Source organism: Balaenoptera borealis (genome assembly GCF_965194805.1).
Source record: "Balaenoptera borealis genome assembly, chromosome: 17".
In the NCBI taxonomy this organism is placed as follows: Eukaryota; Metazoa; Chordata; class Mammalia; order Artiodactyla; family Balaenopteridae; genus Balaenoptera; species Balaenoptera borealis.
In genome coordinates, this window is record NC_138876.1 from 31,938,877 (window position 1) to 31,960,380 (window position 21,504).

The window sequence follows — 21,504 nt, forward strand, 5'->3', positions numbered from 1 at the left end:
CAGGAAACACAAGAGAAGGAAAACACCTACAATAACAAACCCAAAACAATTAAGAAAATGATAATAGGAACATACATATCGATAACTACCTTAAATGTAAATGGATTAAGTGCTCCAGCCAAAAGACATAGACTGGCTGAATGGATACAAAAACAAGACTCACATATATGCTGTCTACAAGAATCCCACTTCAGACCTAGGGACACATACAGACTGAAAGTGAGGGGGTGGAAAAAGATATTCCATACAAATGGAAATCAAAAGAAAGTTGGAGTAACAATTCTCATATCAGACAAAATAGACTTTAAAATAAAGACTATTACAAGAGACAAAGAAGGACACTACCTAATGATCAAGGGATCAATCCAAGAAGAAGATATAACAATTGTAAATATTTATGCACCCAACATAGGAGCACCTTAATACATAAGGCAAATGCTAACAGCCATAAAAGGGGAAATTGACAGTAACACAATAACAGTAGGGGACTTTTAACACCCCACTTTCAACAATGGACAAATAAACCAAAATGAAAATAAATAAGGAAACACAAGCTTTAAACGACGCATTAAACATGATGGATTTGATTGATATTTATAGGACATTCCATCCAAAAACAACAAAATACACTTCCTTCTCAAGTGCTCATGGAACATTTTCCAGGATAGATGACATCTTGGGTCACAAATCAAGCCTTGGAAAATTTAAGAAAATTGAAATTGTATCAAGTACCGTTTCCGACCACACGCTGTGAGATTAGATATCAATTACAGGAAAAAATCTGTAAAAAACACAAACACATGGAGGCTAAACAATACATAACTAAATAACCAAGACATCACTGAAGAAATAAAAGAGGAAATCAAAACATACCTAGAAACAAATGACAATGAAAACACGACGACCCAAAACCTATGGGACGCAGCAAAAGCAGTTCTAAGAGGGAAGTTTATAGCAATACAATCCTACCTAAAGACACAAGAAATATCTCAAATAAACAACCTAACCTTACACCTCAAGCAATTAGAGACAGAAGAACAACAACAAAAAAAAACCCAAAATTACCAGAAGGAAAGAAATCATAAAGATCAGATCAGAAATAAATGAAAAAGAAATGAAGGAAACAATAGCAAAGATCAATAAAACTAAAAGCTGGTTCTTTGAGAAGATAAACAAAATTGATAAACCATTAGCCAGACTCAACAAGAAAAAAAAGGGAGAAGACTCAAATCGACTGAATTAGAATTGAAAAAGGAGAAATAACAACTGACACTGCAGAAATACAAAGGATCATGAGAGATTACTACAAGCAACTATATGCCAATAAATTGGACAACCTGGAAGAAAGGGACAAATTCTTAGAAAAGTACAACCTTCTGAGACTGAACCAGGAAGAAGTAGAAAATATAAACAGGCCAATCACAAGCACTGAAATTGAAACTGTGATTAAAAATCTTCCAACAAACAAAAGCCCAGGACCAGATAGCTTCACAGGCCAATTCTATGAAACATTTAGAGAAGAACTAACACCTAGCCTTCTCAAACTCTTCCAAAATATAGCAGACGGAGGAGTACTCCCAAACTCATTCTGTGAGGCCACCATCACCCTGATACTAAAACCAGACAAAGATGTCACAAAGAAAGAAAACTACAGACCAATATCACTGATGAACATAGATGCAAAAATCCTCAACAAAATACTAGCAAACAGAATCCAATAGCACATTAAAAGGATCATACACCATGATCAAGTGGGGTTTATCCCAGGAATGCAAGGATTCTTCAATATACACATATCAATCAATGTGATATACCATATTAACAAATTGAAGGAGAAAAACCATATGATCTACTCAATAGATGCAGAATAAGCTTTTGACAAAGTTCAGCACCCATTTATGATAAAAACCCTCCATAAAGTACACATAGAGGGAAATTTACCTCAACATAATAAAGGCCATATATGACAAACCCACAGCCAACATCCTTCTCAATGGTGAAAATTGAAACCATTTCCACTAAGATCAGGAGTAAGACAAGGTTGTCCACTCTCACCACTATTCTTCAACATAGTTTTGGAAGTTTTAGCCACAGCAATCAGAGGAGAAAAAGAAATTAAAGGACCCCAATTCAGAAAAGAAGAAGTAGAACTGTCACTGTTTGCAGATGACATGATGCTATACATAGAGAATCCTAAAGATGTTACCAGAAAACTACTAGAGCTAATCAATGAATTTGGTAAAGTAGCAGGAAACAAAATTAATGCACGGAAATCTCTTGCATTCCTATACACTAATGACGAAAAATCTGAAAGAGAAATTAAGGAAGCACTCCCATTTACCACTGCAACAAAAAGAATAAAATACCTAGGAATAAACCTACCTAAGGAGACAGAAGACCTGTATGCAGATAACTATAAGACACTGATGAAAGAAATTAAAGATTATACAAACAGATGGAGAGATATACCATGTTCTTAGCTTGGAAGAATCAACATTGTGAAAATGACTATACTACCCAAAGCAATCTACAGATTCAATGTAAACCCTATCAAACTACCAGTGGCATTTTTCACAAAACTAGAACAAAACATTGCACAATTTGTATGGAAACACAAAAGACCCCGAATAGCAAAAGCAATCTTGAGAAAGAAAAACGGAGCTGGAGGAATCAGGCCCCCTGACTTCAGACTATACTACAAAGCTACAGTAATGAAGAAAATATGGTACTGGCACAAATATAGAAATATGGATCAATGGAACAGGATAGAAAGCCCAGAGATAAACCCATGCACATATGGTCACCTTATTTTTGATAAAGGAGGCAAGAATATACAATGGAGATAAGACAGCCTCTTCAATAAGTGGTCTGGGAAAACTGGACAGCTACATGTAAAAGAATGAAATTAGAACACTCCCTAACACCATACACAAAAATAAACTCAAAATGGATTAAAGACCTAAATGTAAGGCCAGACACTATAAAAATCTTAGAGGAAAACACAGGCAGAACACTCTATGACATAAATCACAGCAAGATCCTTTTTGATCCACCTCCTAGAGAAATGGAAATAAAAACAAAAATAAATGGGACCTAATGAAACTTAAAAGCTTTTGCACAGCAAAGGAAACCATAAAGAAGATGAAAAGACAACTCTCAGACTGAGTGAAAATATTTGCAAATGAAGCAACTGACAAAGGATTAATCTCCAAAATATATAAGCAGTTCATGCAGTTCAATATCAAAAAAACAAACAATCCAATCCAAAAATGAGCAGAAGACCTAAATAGACATTTCTCCAAAGAAGATATACAGATTGCCAACAAACACACGAAAGGATGCTCAACATCGCTAATCATTAGAGAAATGCAAATCAAAACTGCAATGAGATATCGCCTCACACCGGTCAGAATGGCCATCATCAAAATATCTACAAACAATAAATGCTGGAGAGTGTGGAGAAACGGAAACCCTCCTACACTGCTGGTGGGAATGTAAATTGCTACAGCCACTATGGAGAGCAGTATGGAGGTTCCTTAAAAAACTCAAAGTAGAACTACCATATGACCCAGCAATCCCACTACTGGGCATATACCCTGAGAAAACCATAACTCAAAAAGAGTCATGTACCACAATGTTCATTGCAGCACTATTTACAATAGCCAGGACATGGAAGCAACCTAGGTGTCCATCTACAGATGAATGGTTAAAGAAGATGTGGCACATATATACAATGGAATATTACTCAGCCATAAAAAGAAACGAAATTGAGTTATTTGTAGTGAGATGGATGGACCTAGATTCTGTTATACAGAGTGAAGTAAGTCAGAAAGAGAAAAACAAATACCGTATGCTAACACAAAGATATGTAATAAAAAAAAAAAATGGTTCTGAAGAAGTTAGGGGCAGGACAGGAATAAAGATGCAGACGTAGAGAATGGACTTAAGGACACGTGGAGGGGGAAGGGTAGGCTGGGACAAAGTGAAAGAGTGGCATGGACATATATACTCTACCAAATGTAAAATAGATAGGTAGTGGGAAGCAGCTGCATAGCACAGGGAGATCAGCTCGGAGCTTTGTGACCACGTAGAGGGGTGGGATAGGGAGTATGAGAAGGAGATGCAAGTGGGAGGGGATATGTTGATAAAAGTATAGGTATAGCTGATTCACTTTGTTATACAGCAGAAACTAACACAACAATGTAAAGCATTTATACTCCAATAAAGATGTTAAAAAAAAAAAGGCTTACTGAATGAATAAGCACTGGACCCATTCAAACAACTCCAAAATTTCAGTGGCACACACAGTGAGCCTTGATGTCTCACCCATGGGCCTACAGTGTACCTAGGACACCTGTGCTTCAGACTGGGGCTCAGTTGGGTCTGTATACTCTCTCAGTTTGGGTCCAGGTTACAGAGGCACAGCTACCTAGGGCATGTTTTTCTCATGTGAAGGTCAGAAGCTGCCAGATGGGTAAGTGGAAATATGTGATGTCTGTTAAAGCCTAGACTCAGAACTAGTACCTTTTATTTTTACCAACATTTTATTCTCCAAAGCAGTGAAGAGCCAAGCCCAAAATCAATGTGTGGGCAAACTCTTCCCATGGAGCTGTGGGGCGTAGATGGTGGGAGAGGGGTAAATGATTGCTGAATAATAATGTAAACCACAAACAACAAATATTCATAGAGTAAAAAGTTTACATTTCTTTAATATAAGACTTCTAAAACATCTAAAAGAGGAAAGAAAGGTGGACAACTGCTACATTATCAAGACCCTGGAAACCATTTCATGATTTCCATTGATAATTATTATTATTATTTTTAATTTATTTATATTTCTTTTTTTTTTTTTATTTTTGGCTGTGTTGGGTCTTCGTTTCTGTGCGAGGGCTTTCTCCAGTTGCGGCGAGCGGGGGCCACTCTTCATCGCGGTGCGCGGGCCTCTCACTGTCCCAGCCTCCGTTGTTGCGGAGCACGGGCTCCAGACGCGCAGGCTCAGTAGTTGTGGCTCATGGGCCCAGTTGCTCCGTGGCATGTGGGATCTTCCCAGACCAGGGCTCGAACCTGTGTCCCCTGCATTGGCAGGCGGATTCTCAACCACTGCGCCACCAGGGAAGCCCGATAATTATTTTTTAATTCAATAAACTGACATGAATTTTCTTTGCAGGTTCAGCATTAACATAACAAGCTACAGCTTCGTGCTTTTCTCATTTTATCCTTTGTATGTCTGGAGAAGTAATCAACCCTCTTCTTCCATACTTGAGGACCATTAGTCAATTGTTTGCTATGTTCTCTCCTCCAGGCTGACGTTTCTTTCGTCTCCCCGTCTACATTTCACTTGTCAAACCATAACCCACCTTTGTGGCTCTTCTTTGGGACTCTCCCCAATCCATGTGGAGCCAAAAGCTATATCCAAATCTCTTCTTACCATCGATCAGTCAAAACTGGAAAGGGAATCTTATTTCCTTAGAGAAAAATGTTGGCAAATTTCCAGCTGAAGAGAAACATATGGGTTCACACTCCCACTCCCACATTTTCCTAACCCCCACTCCAATCTGCAAACATATCAGAGTCAATTTGACTAAACTGTATTGGATCAAAGAGGAGCTCCAAAGAGTGTGAAGTCAGGCTTCAAATATCAGCTAAGCTCAGTTTGGTTACAGAAAGGAAAACATCCCTCCTGGAGTGAGACATCTTTCTTGTCCAGGCGTTCAAAGAGTGTTATTCATTACGAAGTTTATGGTGCCCACACTGGGAGCACAGTTCATTACGTCGGAATTCCTGCCCATTTACAAGGAAGGTCTCCTGTTAGCCTCGTGCTTTCCATGGCAGATTCAGCCTCAGAGAATATAAAATAGATCATTAGACACTCCCTAGCTGCCCTTGGTCATATGGTGACTGTAAACACTTATCCCAGAGCCTGGAACTTTTAAGATTTTCATTTAAGTTTTCCAATTAGGAGGGTAATTTATTTTGCGTTCTGGAAAGTAAGATTTAGTCACACTTTTTTCATTTAATTCACCTGTTTAACCAAATTCCACTGAAGTAGAGAGTTGATATGTTAATGTAAGGGGAAAAAATCACACTTTGGAACATAATTTAGTATAAGTGGTGGTGAGATGAAATGAAAGGGCATCTCAAATTCAAACTTATATCAGTAATTCATATACTCAAGTTCCAGATCACAAAATAGGGACCACATGGCATATTAGTCAGTGTTCTCCAGAGAAACAGAACTGATAGGATATGTAAATATACAGAGAGAGATTTATTTTAAGGGATTGGCTCATGCAATTTTTAGAGCTGGCAAGCCTGAAATATACAGGGCAGACTGGCAGACTGGACACCAGGGAAGAGGTGATATTGCAGCTCAGACCCAAAGGTGGTCTAGAGGCAGAATCTCCCCCTTACTCAGGGGACCTCAGTCTTTTTTCTAAGGATGAGGCCTGCCCACATTATGGAGAGTAATCTGCAATCTGCTTTACTTAAATGTTAATTTCTTTAAAAAAAAAAAATCCTTCACAGCTACATCTAGACTGGTTTCTGACCAAATATCTTGGTATCGTGGCCTAGCCAAGTTGACTCATAAAATTAACCATCACACTTGGCTTACAATTATCTTTACTCTGTCACTTACTTGATCAATAGGCACCTACTGAGCATCTACTACATGCTTGGTGGTACCCAGGATTCCTGGGAAAATTACAAAATCCATGATTCTGAATTATTGTTCAAATGTATTGATTTTCAGAAACATCAGGAAATAGACTTGGAATCATACCTAAATATGGTCTTTCCTAAAACCTAAAAGAAATGAGCACAAACATGCAAAAAATTAGTTGTCCCCAGACTCAAATCTCCTGGCACTTTTATCTTGAAATTTCCAGCCTCCATAACCATAAATGTTTGTTAGTTAAGCCACCTAATCTATGGTATTTTTGTTGTAGCAGCCTGAACAGACTAAGACAATATGGGTATGGATGTGTAATATATATGTAGGTGTGTATATTTGATAAAATGTTCAACTGAAATATATTGAAGGACTGCTATGTTTGAGATACTTTCTAGACATTGACAGCCTAGTGGTAGACCAAAAATCATAGTCTTATTTCTCATGAAATTAATAGTCTAATGTGGGAGAGAGGAAATAAAATTTATACTTTATTTAAGATCCTAATAAAGCACCTGAGAGAGAAAGGGTAAATGCCTTTAGCAGGGAAAGCTAATTTAGCCAGGGAAGTTTGAAGAAGTTTCCCTGAAAAAGTAATATATTGATTATACGCTGAAAGTTAAAGAATAATTGTCAGGTGATAAGAAAATCTGGGAGTAGTGTATTCCAGGCAGTGGGAACAGCATATGAAAACCATATTTGAGAAACACACAAAAATCCAGAGTATCCACAAAAGACTTTTTTGGTCACAGTAATAATTTTCACGCACAGGGGAGTTGGTCCAGGGTTTGAAATAGGTGAGTGACATAATAATATTCTGCATTCTTGAATGATCATTCTAGCTACTGTATAAAGAATGATCTGACAGAAACAAAGATGTATACTAGGAGGGCAGTGAAGCGGCTACTGCAGCAGTTCAGATAAAAGATAAAATAGAAAAAAAATAACAACATAATTATGAGGTGAATTTTGTTGGACAAATTTGCAAAAATTAGGTCATTTTTGAATGAAGGTATAATGCAGAGGAAGAAGCTAAGGTTGACTTCCTGGATTCTAGCATAAACAACTAAGAGAACATAGGGTAAAGATCAATACTAAAGATATGGGTTCAGTTTAATAAAATGTTGATATGCCTGTGAGACATCATATGCCCAGTAGTTGAGACAAATGAGTTACAATTATACATTTAGAAGTCATCAGATAATATTTGAAGGCATGAGGTAGAATTCGCTCATGTTGAGTAAGGAGAAATAAAGGTCCAGGGAAATCTCTATGAAATTCAAGTCTAGAAGGAAGACCCTCAGAGAGGACGGAAGAAAGAAAAACAAAAAAGGTGTGGCGGGGGGACCTTCAAGATGGAGGAGGAGCAAGACGTAGAGATCACCTTCCTCCCCACAATTATATCAAAAATACATCTACATGTGGAACAACTCCTACAGAACACCTACTGAACGCTGGCAGAAGACCTCAGACTTCCCAAAAGGCAAGAAACTCCCAACATACCTGGGTAGGGCAAAAGAAAAAACAAGAGACAGAAAAGCAGGGATGGGACCTGCCCCTCTGGGAGGGAGCTGTGAAGGAGGAAAAGTTTCCACACACTAGGAAGCCCCTTCACTGGTGGAGACGGGGGTGGGGTGGGGGGGGGGGAAGCTTCAGAGCCATGGAGGAGAGCGCAGCAACAGGGTGCAGTGGGCAAAATGGAGAGATTCCCGCACAGAGGATCAGTGCCGACCAGCACTCACCAGCCACAGAGGCTTGTCTGCTCACCCACTGGGGCGGGTGGGGGCTGGGAGCTGAGACGCCAGCTTCAGAGGTCAGATCCCAGGGAGAGGACTGGGGTTGGCTGCGTGAACACAGCCTCAAGGGGGCTAGTGTGCCACAGCTAGCTGGGAAGGAGTCCGGGAAAAAGTCTGCACCTGCCTAAGAGAGAAGAGAACATTGTTTCCGGGTGCACAAGGAGAGGGATTCAGAGCACCGCCTAAACGAGATCCAGAGACGGGTGCGAGCTGCGGCTATCAGCCTGGACACCAGAGACGAGCATGAAATGCTAAGGCTGCTGCTGCCGCCACCAAGAAACCTGTGTGCCAGCACAGGTCACTAGCCACACCACCCCTCCCGGGAGCCTGTGTAGCCCACCACTGCCACGGCTCCGTGATCCAGGGACAACTTCCCTGAGAGAAGACATGGCACACCTGAGGCTGTTGCAACATCGCACTGGCCTCTGCCACTGCAGGCTCGCCCCACATTCTGTACCCCTCTGTACCCCCGGCCTGAGTGAGCCAGAGCCCCCTAATCAGCTGCTACTTTAACCCCATCCTGTCTGAGTGAAGAACAGATGCCCTCAGGTGACCTACACACAGAGGCAGGGCCAAATCCAAAGCTGAACCCCAGGAGCTGTGTGAACAAAGAAGAGAAAGGGTAATCTCTCCCAACAGCATCAAGAGCAGCAGATTAAATCTCCACAATCAACTTCATGTACCCTGCATCGGTGGAATACCTGAATAGACAACAAATCATCCCAAAATTGAGGTGGTGGATTTGGGGAGCAACTGTGGATTTGGGGTTTGCTTTCTGCAACTAATTTGTTTCTGGTTTTATGTTTACCTTAGTTTAGTATTTAGAGCTTATTATCACTGGTAGATTTGTTTATTGATTTGGTTGCTCTCTTCACCTTTTTTAAAATATATATATTGTTTTCCTTTTTCTATTTTTGTGAGTGTGTATGTGTATGCCTCTTTGTGTGATTTTGTCTGTATAACTTTCCTTTTACCATTTGTCCTAGGGTTCTGTCTGTCCGTTTTATTTATTTATTTTTTAGTATAGTTTTTAGTGCTTATTATCATTGGTGGATTTGTTTTTTCATTTGGTTGCTCTCTTCTTTCTTTCTTTCCTTTTTTTATTACTTTTTTATTTTTAATAATATTTTTTTATTTTAATAACTTTATTTTATTTTGCTTTCTTTCTTTCTTTTTTTCCTCCTTTTTCTTCTGAGCCATGTGGCTGAGAGGGTCTTGGTGGTAAGGCCAGGTGTCAGGCCTGAGCCTCTGAGGTAGGAGAGCCAAGTTCAGGACATTGGTCCACCAGAGACTTCCCGGTCCCAAATGATATCAAACAGAGAAAGCTCTCCCAGAGATCACCATCACAAGGCTAAGACCCAGCTCCACTCAATGAGCAGCAAGATACAGTGGTGGACACCCCATGCCAAACAACTAGAAAGACAGGAACACAATGCCACCATTAGCAGAGAAGCTGCCTAAAATCATAATAAGGTCACAGACACCCCAAAACACACCACCAGCACTGTCCTGGCCACCAGAAAGACAAGATCCATCCTCATCCACCAGAACACAGGCACTAGTCTCCTCCACCAGGAAGCCTACACAACCTACTGAACCAACCTTACACACTGAGGGAAGACACTAAAAACAATGGGAACTATGAACCCGCAGCCTGTGAAAAGGAGACCCCAAATGCAGTAGGTTAAGCAAAATGAGAAGACAGAGAAATACACAGCAGATGAAGGAGAGAGGTAAAAACTCACCAGACCAAACAAAAGAAGAAATAAGCAGGCTACCTGAAAAAGAATTCAGAGAAATGATAGTAAAGATGATCCAAAATCTTGGAAATAGAACGGAGAAAATACAAGAAACGTTTAACAAGGACCTAAAAGAACTAAAGAGCAATAAACAATCATGAACAACACAATAAATGAAATTTAAAATTCTCTAGAATGAATCAGTAGCAGAAAAACTGAGGCAGAAGAACGGATAAGTGACCTGGAAGATAAAATAGTGTAAATAACTACCACAGAGCAGAATAAAGAAAAAAGAATGAAAAGAATTGAGGACAGTCTCAGAGACCTCTGGGACAACATTAAACACACCAACATTCGAATTATAGGGGTCCCAGAAGAAGAAAGGAAAAAGAAAGGGAATGAGAAAATATTTGAAGAGATTATAGTTGAAAACTTCCCTAATATGGGAAAGGAAATATTCAATCAAGTCCAGGAAGCACAGAGAGTCCCATACAGGATAAATCCAAGGAGAAACACGCCAAGACACATATTAATCAAACTATCAAAAATTAAATACAAAGAAAAAATGTTGAAAGCAGCAAGGGAAGAGCAACAAATAATATACAAGGGAATGCCCATAAGGTTAACAGCAGCTCTTTCAGCAGAAACTCTGCAAGCCAGAAGGGAGTGGCAGGACATATTTAAAGTGATGACAGGGGAAAACCTACACAAAAGATTACTCTATGCAGCAAGGATCTCATTCAGATTTTTTTTTTTTTTTTTTTTTTTTTTTTTTGTGGCTGCATAGGGTCTTCATTGCTGTGAGCTGGCTTTCTCTGGACACTGAGCGGGGGCTACTCTTCGTTGTGGTGCACAGGCTTCTCATTGCGGTGGCTTCTCTTCTTGGGGAACATGGGCTCTGGCGTGCGGGCTCAGTAGTTGTGGCTCACAGGCTCTAGAGCACAGGCTCAGTAGTTGTGGTGAACAGGCTTAGTTGCTCTGCGGCATGTGGAATCTTCCAAGACCAGGGCTCGCACCCATATACCCTACATTGGCAGGCAGATTGTTAACCACTGTGCCACCAGGGAAGCCCTCTCACTGAGATTTGACAGCGAAATTAAAACTTTTACCGAAAAGCAAAAGCTAAGAGAATGCAGCCCCACCAAAGCAGCTTTACAACAAATGCTCCAGGAACCTCTCTAGGCAGGAAACACAAGAGAAGGAAAACACCTACAATAACAAAGCCAAAACAATTAAGAAAATGGTAAGAGGAACATACATATCAATAATTACCTTTAATGTAAATGGATTAAATGCTCCAACCAAAAGATATAGACTGGCTGAATGAGTACAAAACCAAGACCCATATATATGCTGTCTACAAGAGACCCACTTCAGACCTAGGGACACATACAGACTGAAAGTGAGGGGATGGAAAAAGATATTCCATGCAAATGGAAATCAAAAGAAAGTTGGAGTAACAATTCTCATATCACACAAAATAGACTTCAAAATAAAGACTATTACAAGAGACAAAGAAGGACACTACCTAATGATCAAGGGATCAATCCAAGAAGAAGATATAACAATTGTAAATATTTATGCACCCAACATAGGGGCACCTCAATACATAACGCAAATGCTAACAGTCATAAAAGGGGAAATTGACAGTAAAACAATCATAGTAGGGGACTTTTAACACCCTACATTCACCAATGGACAGATCAACCAAAATGAAAATAAATAAGGAAACACAAGCTTTAAATGACACATTAAACAGGATGGATTTAATTGATATTTATAGGACATTCCATCCAAAAACAACAGAATACACTTCCTTCTCAAGTGCTCATGGAACATTCCCCAGGATAGATCATATCTTGGGTCACAAATCAAGCCTTGGTAAATTTAATAAAATTGAAATCATATCAAGTATCTTTTCCAACCACAACACTATGAGACAAGATATCAATTATAGGGGAAAAAAATCTGTAGAAAATACAAACACATGGAGGCTAAACAGTACACTACTAAATAACTAAGAGATCACTGAAGAAATCAAAGAGGAAATCAAAAAATACCTAGAAACAAATGACAATGAAAACATGATGGCCCAAAACCTGTGGGATGCAGAAAAAGCAGTTCTAAGAGGGAAGTTTATAGCAGTACAATCCTACCTCAAGACACAAGAAACATCTCAAATAAACAACCTAATCTTACACCTCAAGCAATTAGAGAAAGAAGAACAATACCCCCAAAGTTAGCAAAAGGAAAGAAATCATAAAGATCAGATCAGAAATAAATGAAAAAGAAATGAAGGAAACAATAGCAAAGATCAATAAAACTAAAAGCTGGTTCTTTGAGAAGATAAACAAAGTTGATAAACCATTAGCCAGACTCAACAAGAAAAAAAAGGGAGAAGACTCAAATCGACAGAATTAGAATTGAAAAAGGAGAAGTAACAACTGACACTGCAGAAATATAAAGGATCATGAGAGATTACTACAAGCAACTATATGCCAATAAATTGGACAACCTGGAAGAAATGGACAAATTCTTAGAAAAGCACAACCTTCTGAGACTGAACCAGGAAGAAATAGAAAATATAAACAGACCAATCACAAGCACTGAAATTGAAACTGTGATTAAAAATCTTCCAACAAACAAAAGCCCAGGACCAGATGGCTTCACAGGCGAATTCCTTGAAACATTTAGAGAAGATCTAATACCTATCCTTCTCAAACTATTCTAAAATATAGCAGACGGAGGAACACTCCCAAACTCATTCTATGAGGCTACCATCACCCTGATACCAAAACCAGACAAAGATGTCACAAAAAAAGAAAACTACAGGCCAATATTACTGATGAACATAGATGCAAAAATCTGCAACAAAATACTCGCAAACAGAATCCAACTGCACATTAAAACTATCATACACCGTGATTAAGTGGGGTTTATTCCAGGAATGCAAGGATTCTTTGATATATGCAAATCAATCAATGTGATAAACAATATTAACAAATTGAAGGAGAAAAACCATATGATCATCTCAATAGATACAAAGAAAGCTTTTGACAAAATTCAACACCCATTTATGTTAAAAACCCTCCAGAAAGTAGGCATAGAGGGAACTTTCCTCAACATAATAAAGGCCATATATGACAAACCCACAGCCAACATCCTTCTCAATGGTGATAAATTGAAACCATTTCCACTAAGATCAGGAAAAAGATAAGGTTGCCCACTCTCACCACTATTATTCAACATAGTTTTGGAAGTTTTAGCCACAAAATTCAGAGAAGAAAAAGAAATAAAAGTTATCCAAATCAGAAAAGAAGAAGTAAAACTGTCACTGCTGATGACATAATGCTATACATAGAGAATCCTAGAGATGCTACCAGAAAACTACTAGAGCTAATCAATGAATTTTGTAAAGTAGCAGGAAACAAAATTAATGCACAGAAATCTCTTGCATTCCTATACACTAATGATGAAAAATCTGAAAGAGAAATTAAGGAAACCCTCCCATTTACCATTGCAACAAAAAGAATAAAATATCTAGGAATAAACCTACCTAAGGAGACAGAAGACTGGTATGCAGAAAACTATAAGACACTGATGAAAGAAATTAAAGATTATACACACAGATGGAGAGATTTACCATGTTCTTAGATTGGAAGAATCAACGTTGTGAAAATGACTCTACTACCCAAAGCAACCTTCAGATTCAATGCAATCCCTATCAAACTACCAATGGCATTTTTCACAGAACTAGAACAAAACATTGCACAGTTTCTATGGAAACACAAAAGACCCCAAAGAGCCAAAGCAATCTTGAGAAAGAAAAATGGAGCTGGAGGAATCAGGCTCCTGGACTTCAGACTATACAAAGCTGCAGTAATCAAGACAGTACGGTACTGGCACAAAAACAGAAGTATAGATCAATGGAACAGGATAGAGAGCCCGGAGATAAACCCATGCACATGTGGTCACTTTATCTTTGATAAAGGAGGCAAGAATATACAATGGAGAAAAGACAGCCTCTTCAATAAGTGGTGCTGGGAAAACTGGACAGCTACATGTAAAACAATGAAGTTAGAACACTCCCTAACACCGTACACAAAAATAAACTCAAAATGGATTAAAGACCTAAATGTAAGGCCAGACACTCTAAAACCCTTAGAGGAAAACATAGGCAGAACAACTTATGACGTAAATCACAGCCAGATCCTTTTTGACCCACCTCCTAGAGAAATGGAAATAAAAGCAAAAATAAACAAATGGGACCTAATGAAACTTAAAAGCTTTTGCACAGCAAAGGAAAACATAAACAAGATGAAAAGACAACTCTCAGAATGGGAGAAAATATTTGCAAATGAAGCAACTGACAAAGGATTAATCTCCAAAATATACAGACAGCTCATGCAACTCAATATCAAGAAAACAAACAACCCAATCCAAAAATGGGCAGAAGACCTAAATAGACATTTCTCCAGAGAAGATATACAGATTGCCAACAAACACGTGAAAGGATGCTCAACATCATTAATCATTAGAGAAATGCAAATCAAAACTACAATGAGGTATCACTTCACACCAGTCAGAATGGCCATCATCAAAAAATCGACAAACAATGCTGGAGAGGGTGTAGAATAGAGGGAACCCTCTTGCACTGTTGGTGGGAATGTAAATTGATACAGCCACTATGGAAAACCGTATGGGGGTTCCTTAAAAAACTCAAAATAGAACTACCATAGGACCCAGCAATCCCACTACTTGGCATATACCCTGAGAAAACCATAATTCAAAAAGAGTCATGTACCACAATGTTCATTGCAGCATTATTTTCAATAGCCAGGACATGGGAACAACCTAAGTGTTCCTCAACAGATGAATGGATAAAGAAGATGTGGCACATGTATACAATGGGATATTACTCAGCCATAAGAAGAAAGGCAATTGAATTATTTGTGGTGAGGTGGATGGACCTAGAATCTGTCATACAGAGTGAAGTAAGTCAGAAAGGGAAAAACAAATAATACCGTATGCTAACATATATATATGGAATCTAAAAAAAAAAAAAAATAGTTCTGAAGAACCTAGGGGCAGGATAGGAATAAAGACACAGATGTAGAGAATGTACTTGAGGACACGGAGAGAGGGAAGGGTAAGCTGAGACGAAGTGAGAGAGTGGCATGGACATATATACACTACCAAATGTAAAATAGATAGCTAGTGGGAAGCAGCCACATAGCACAGGGAGATCAGCTCGGTGCTTTGTGACCACCTAGAGGGGTGGGATAGGGAGGGTGGGAGGGAGACACAAGAGGGAGGGGATATGGGGATATATGTATACATATAGCTGATTCACTTTGTTATACAGCAGAAACTAAGACAACGTTGTAAAGCAGTTATACTCCAATAAAGAAGTTAAGGGCTTCGCTGGTGGTGCAGTGGTTGAGAATCTGCCTGCCAATGCAGGGGACACGGGTTCGAGCCCTGGTCTGGGAAGATCCCACATGCCGCGGAGCAACTAAGCCCGTGTGCCACAACTAGTGAGCCTGCACGTCTGGAGCCTGTGCTCCACAACAAGAGAGGCCGCGATAGTGAGAGGCCCACACACTGAGATGAAGAGTGGCCCCCACTTGCCGCAACTAGAGAAAGCCCTCGCACAGAAACGAAGACCGAACACAGCCAAAAAAATAAATATATAAAATAAATAAATTTTTAAAATGCAATAAATTTTTTTAAAAAAGAGTAATGTCTGCTCATTAAAAATTAGAACAAAAAACAGGTAAATTTATAAAATAAAAAAAAAAAAGAAGTTAAAAAAAAAAAAAGACGGTGTGGCAACCCAGAAACCAGGAAAGAGTATTTCAAATAAGGAGTGACCAATCATGATCATAACAAGCAAATTAGGGGTAGTAGATGACTTGGTAGGATCTGGTAGTAGTCACCAGATCCCCCTTCCAGGACTGAACCCCTCATTCCTCCAGCTTCTAAGAGTTTGGGCAGCAAACAGCTCTCAGCTGACCCCTCCCTGAGAATTGCCTTCAACTGTGAGAGAACCACTTTACCTAAGAACTCTATTCCCAGGGTGGCCAGCATTTGATGACTGGACAACAGGGGGGAAAAAGGCCCCCTCTCACCCAATCCAGGACAATGCTGAAGTGCCATGTCAGTTCCAGAGCTCCCCTTTAGGACTGGCTGATGCCTTTGTTAACACAAATGCATCACAGTCTAACTTCTACCTCTGCCCAGTCTGGCTTCCTTCACTCCTCCACCGCTGTTGATCCTCCTTATTGACCTCCTTCCATGCAATCTTTATTTTAGAATCTGTTACCCAGGGCACTGACTTTCCACAGTAGGATAAGTACTAAAAAAAAAATTAGCCTTTGGACATAATAAATATGGAGGACATTGGTAATCTTAGAAGGAGCAATATTTTTTGGAAATAGAGCAAAACTGATACTTTGGTTGCATGGTATTCCATTGTTCTAGTGGAAAACAAGTTCAGTTGATGGTCATTTACATTCTTTCCATTTTTACTATTGTCAACCATGTTGTGATGCATATTTTGTACAGATATTTTATTAGGATAACATTCAAATCTTTTTGTTGTTGTTTTGTTTTTGTTTGTTCGTTTGTTTTAAGCCATTGATTTGGACATTAAAATTTTTTATTTATTTATTTATTTTTTATTTGGCTGCACCATGTGGCACGTGGGATCTTAGTTCCCCGACCAGGGATCGAACCCGTGCCCTCTGCATTGGAAATGTGGAGCCTTAACCACTGGTCCACCAGGGAAGTCCCATCATTTCAAATCTTGAAGAATGTACCTTGCCCCAAGAAACACTGCAATTTCTAGACAATGTATCCCAAACCAGTCACCTTATAGCAAAAAAAAGGGAAGGTGGGATCCACTGTCTTAACACAAATCTCTCAGATGTTTCTATTATTCCTGTTCTTAAGCACTCAGGTTCTAGTTTAAATAAACCAAAAAAGTCAGTGAGGGAGAAAACGTGTTTTCTTTACCTGCTTAAGAATGTCAAACACCTTTATTATCCTTGGATAATTTAACTTTTATATTACTAAACGCTTATTTAAGGAAACATATTCTCAGTGCAGCAATTATACCCAGTGTAAGTGTACTCAGATAGTTGGGGGTTTTTTTAACAAAATACAGGTGCAGTTGTTTTGGGGCTTTGTAGTTTTCTTTCCTCTCTATTGAATGTATGGAACCTTATTATATATGACTCCTGGTGGTTTTGCTTCTCAGAGAAAACAAGAGAGAGAAAGAACAATTAGAACTAATACCCAATATGTACCAGGTACTGTGTTAAGCACTTTGCAATATATTATAGTAATTAATACCCACAAAAATTCTGTGTGGTCTATTTGCCCATTATTTGGTTGCCTGTTTGTTCATTTGTTTGGCTGCCCATTATCTATGCATGAGGATATTGTATGAATTGAATAGACCAGGTACTTACTTTCCCTGACACATCTCGGCATGACCATGCAACCAAGCCTCAGCCATCTGGATTCTCCTGCCTGGAACTCCAGGTTTGGAGTGCGTGATCAAAAAAGCCACTCATCCTAGAACTCATGCAAAGGGTTGAAGGGCCACCCTGACCAGACTACTCCCCCAGAGGACTTAGTCATGTTCCTTCTCCAGCATAACGTGGCTCCAGCCCAATTTCTGAGCTCAATTCTACATATTTCTCATGCATTTTATGAACTCTCCTACAAATATATTGCTTTTTTGCCTAAATTTGCAACAAAAACCCTGACTGGTGAGCAGGTACAATTATTACCTATATTTTACAGATGAGGAAAATTAAAGCTCAGAGAAGTAAATTGGCATGCAGATCTTTCCATATTCAGAGGCAATGATTTGAACCAATTTTCTATGATGTCTCCTTTATTTACTTATTTACTGTGTTTGATTCTTTGTCACTAGACTTATTTTTATCGACTCCACATTGAAAAGCAAATATGTCAATACAAAAGTTACAGATATAAAATGTACACATAACAGACCATCTTCCCCTGTAAATATATAGAAACAGATATTTACTAACATTAAATAACCATATGCTCAATACTTATTTTCATCTGGTTTAAATTTGTTGAGGCAGTGACATTTTTATTGAATACATGTGGAAATTTGGATCTTACAATATATAAAATAAAACAAAACAGGCAAATACATCCATGCCAAACTAGCTCTTATTTCTTAACATAACTTTCCAAGAACCATGATTAGCTTCTGCTGCATCATGCAGTAGTACACACACTGCCAGGAAAAGCCTCTGCTTTCTTTCTTGTGGACATTTGCAGCCCTGAATAGAAGAGCTGAGTGACTTGGGGCACAGGTGCTGTGTTTGTCTCCAATCCCCGTATAAGGTCATGGCTTTGGAAAGGAAGAAAGTGGACCAGCTGGACATGCGGATGGTACTGAATTTCAGAATTTGTTCTCAGACCATGGCTTATAGTGTGAGAACAATGAGCTCCAGGCAATGGATTCAGTGCCCTGTCTTGTGAAGACAGGGAAGGATGGCTCTGGCAGCAGTCTAGCTGAGCTGACCCAGATGATTCTGATCAGAGGGGGAAAGGAGAAAAACTCACTGATTACACTCTAAAACTACTACCATGCAGATCAAAATTTTGTTAAAGGAAATGCAGTAATATTAGGCTAGAAGTCCATTTTTAAGAGAATAATGCAGAAAAGGAGATTTGGAGCAATAGTTATTTATTTATTTACTTATTTTTGATTTAATTAATTAATTAATTTTTTGGCTGCATTGGGTCTTCGTTGCTGCGCACAGGCTTTCTCTAGGTGCAGCGAGCAGGGGCTACTCTTTGTTGCGGTGTGCGGGCTTCTCATTGTGGTGTCTTCTCTTGTTGCAAAGCATGGGCTCTAGGTGTGCAGGCTTCAGTAGTTGTGGCACACGGGCTCAGTAGTTGTGGGTTGCAGGCTCCAGACGCGCAGGCTCAGTAGTTGTGGCTCACAGGCTTCGTTGCTCGGCGACATGTGGGATCTTCCCGGACCAGGGCTCGAACCCATGTCCCCTGCATTGGCAGGTGGATTCTTAACCACTAGGCCACCAGGGAAGCACCTGGAGCAATATTTAGATTTCACATATCTTATATCAATTTACAAAGAATGAAGTAGGCCATACAATAAGTCAATAAATTTAAAAGGATTGAAATCATACAAAGTATGTTCTCTGACTACAGTGGGGTGGAATCAGAAATCAACAACAGAAGGAAATGTGGATATCCACAAATATTTGCAAATTAAACAACAGATTTTTAAATAACCCATAGGTCAAAGAAGAAATTACAAGGGAAATTAGTAAGCATTTTGATCTGTATGAAAACAACTTTACAGAGAATGAATAATAAAATGAACTTGAAATATTAATAAAATAACATCACAGACAATAGCTGACATGCTTTGAGTATTTGCTATATGTCTGGTGTTTTGCACACATTTTCTTCTTTGATTCTCCCCACAGCCCAGAGAGGTAGGTATTATCATTATCCTTCCTGAAAAGACATGGACAATGAAACTAAGGGAGGCCACACACTAAGGAAGTGGTGGGGTAAGGCTTCGACTCAGGTCTGTCTGACACCCAAATCTTGTTTTAATCACTAAGCTATTCTGCCAACACAAGGTTAATGTGAACTATAATAATTGCTTAATTTTACTTAAACTAGTAATTAATTGAAAAATATACAATATAAGAGGGAGTGGCATTTTGTTTCTATAGGTACCTTTGTATTTGGGAATCCATGTTCTTAAGCATGGAGGTTATGCTGAAGAGCATTTGGTGAAAAAAAGAGGTAAAAGGCATTTTATGGACATGTGTTACCCACCACTCAGTTGGAGGGAAGAAAGCTGTTTGGTAAGATTCATTCTGAAGCCCTCACAAAGGTAAGATATGGAAAGATTTATTGAATAACCACAGCTCTTGAAATATAAAGATGAATAAGGCTGATTCTGTGCCCTGAAGGTGCTGACAATTTGCCAGAATCAGATGATGAAGATGAAAATACTAATAATTTAAATAGGGTTCCCCAGGAAACAGACACTGGGATATAGATTAGTGTGCAGGAAGTTTATTGGGGAGCGCTCTCAGGAGTGAAGGCAGCAGGACTGGCCCAAGTGTCAAGTTGGTCCTGTCATTATCCCTCTTCAAAAGATGTGGACAATGAAATTTAGGAGGCCACACACTAGGGAAGCAGTGGAGTAAGGCTTCAATTCAGTTCTGTCTGACACCCAAATCTTGTTTTCAGTCACTGCACAGATAAACATATATCCTCTGTATAACATATACAACGAGGGATAAGTTTCGCAGTTTGTAACCTTTCATTTAATTTCACTAAATGTTAGAAAGTTCTTTTTATGCTAAACCTGAATCTGTCTCTAGCTTTAAACCACTGGTCTTTGTTCTATCTCCAGAAGGTCTATAGCATTTAAAGCCTCCTTCTTCCGTATCACAGAGTTTTAATTATTTGAAACTACCCTTCAGGTCTTTCCTAGAGTGTTATCTGGTTAAAGATGACAATTTTCTTCTGCCTTTCTACATATCAACTGCTTTCCAGACCTGCCACCCTTCTGATTCACTTGCTGGTTAAGACATACATGGATGATACCCAGTTACATGTTTCAGGCTGGGTCAAGCATGAAGGGTTCACCCTGCAACAATACTAGCCCACCAGGAGGCAGCAGGCACTATAGACAAACCTTGGGAGGAAGTCTAGACTGGAAGACACAACCGTGTCCAGATAGCTTAGAAACAGGTAAGATCTAGAGTGAGGTTTTAAACTACCAATTAACCAAGTAGTTGGTTGACTACAGGGAGGTGGAGCTGGCATAAAGTATTAGCGGCATCCTGATAGACCGGAAGAAGGAAGCTTTAAATTCTATAGACCTTCAAAATGTTCACACACACAAGAATCAACACGAAGGATCATCTCTGCGATTGAATATTGTTCCTATATGATAAAAGCCAGAAAACCAATTCAGAGGAAGTTGACTTGTGAGCACTAACTAACTAGTATTTTATCCCATTCAAAGAACTTATAAAACTACAACCGCTGAAAAATTACATGTAGCAATGCAAACACATGTTTTAAATGCCATATTAGGTCAGAATAGGATTCATCCAGTACACTTTTCTATCTTTGGAGCTGCCCCTTGGACAATGTTTTTTTAGAGATGAAGGTTTTATAAAGCTCAGTTTCAATAGCACTGATAAAAGAAACAAATTTGTTATGACAAAAACAGACTACGGAAAGCAAAAGA

The 21,504-nt window shown here is 39.1% G+C and overlaps 1 long non-coding RNA gene across 1 annotated transcript in view; it reads left to right on the plus strand.

The window, feature by feature from the left end:
* Positions 1-20,129, plus strand: part of LOC309615218 — a 242,945-nt gene extending 222,816 nt beyond the window's left edge. The window contains exon 2 of the long non-coding RNA XR_014236641.1: positions 15,209-20,129. This is a non-coding gene — a long non-coding RNA (uncharacterized lncRNA). The remainder of the gene's footprint in view (positions 1-15,208) is intronic.
* Positions 20,130-21,504: the final 1,375 nt, after the last annotated feature.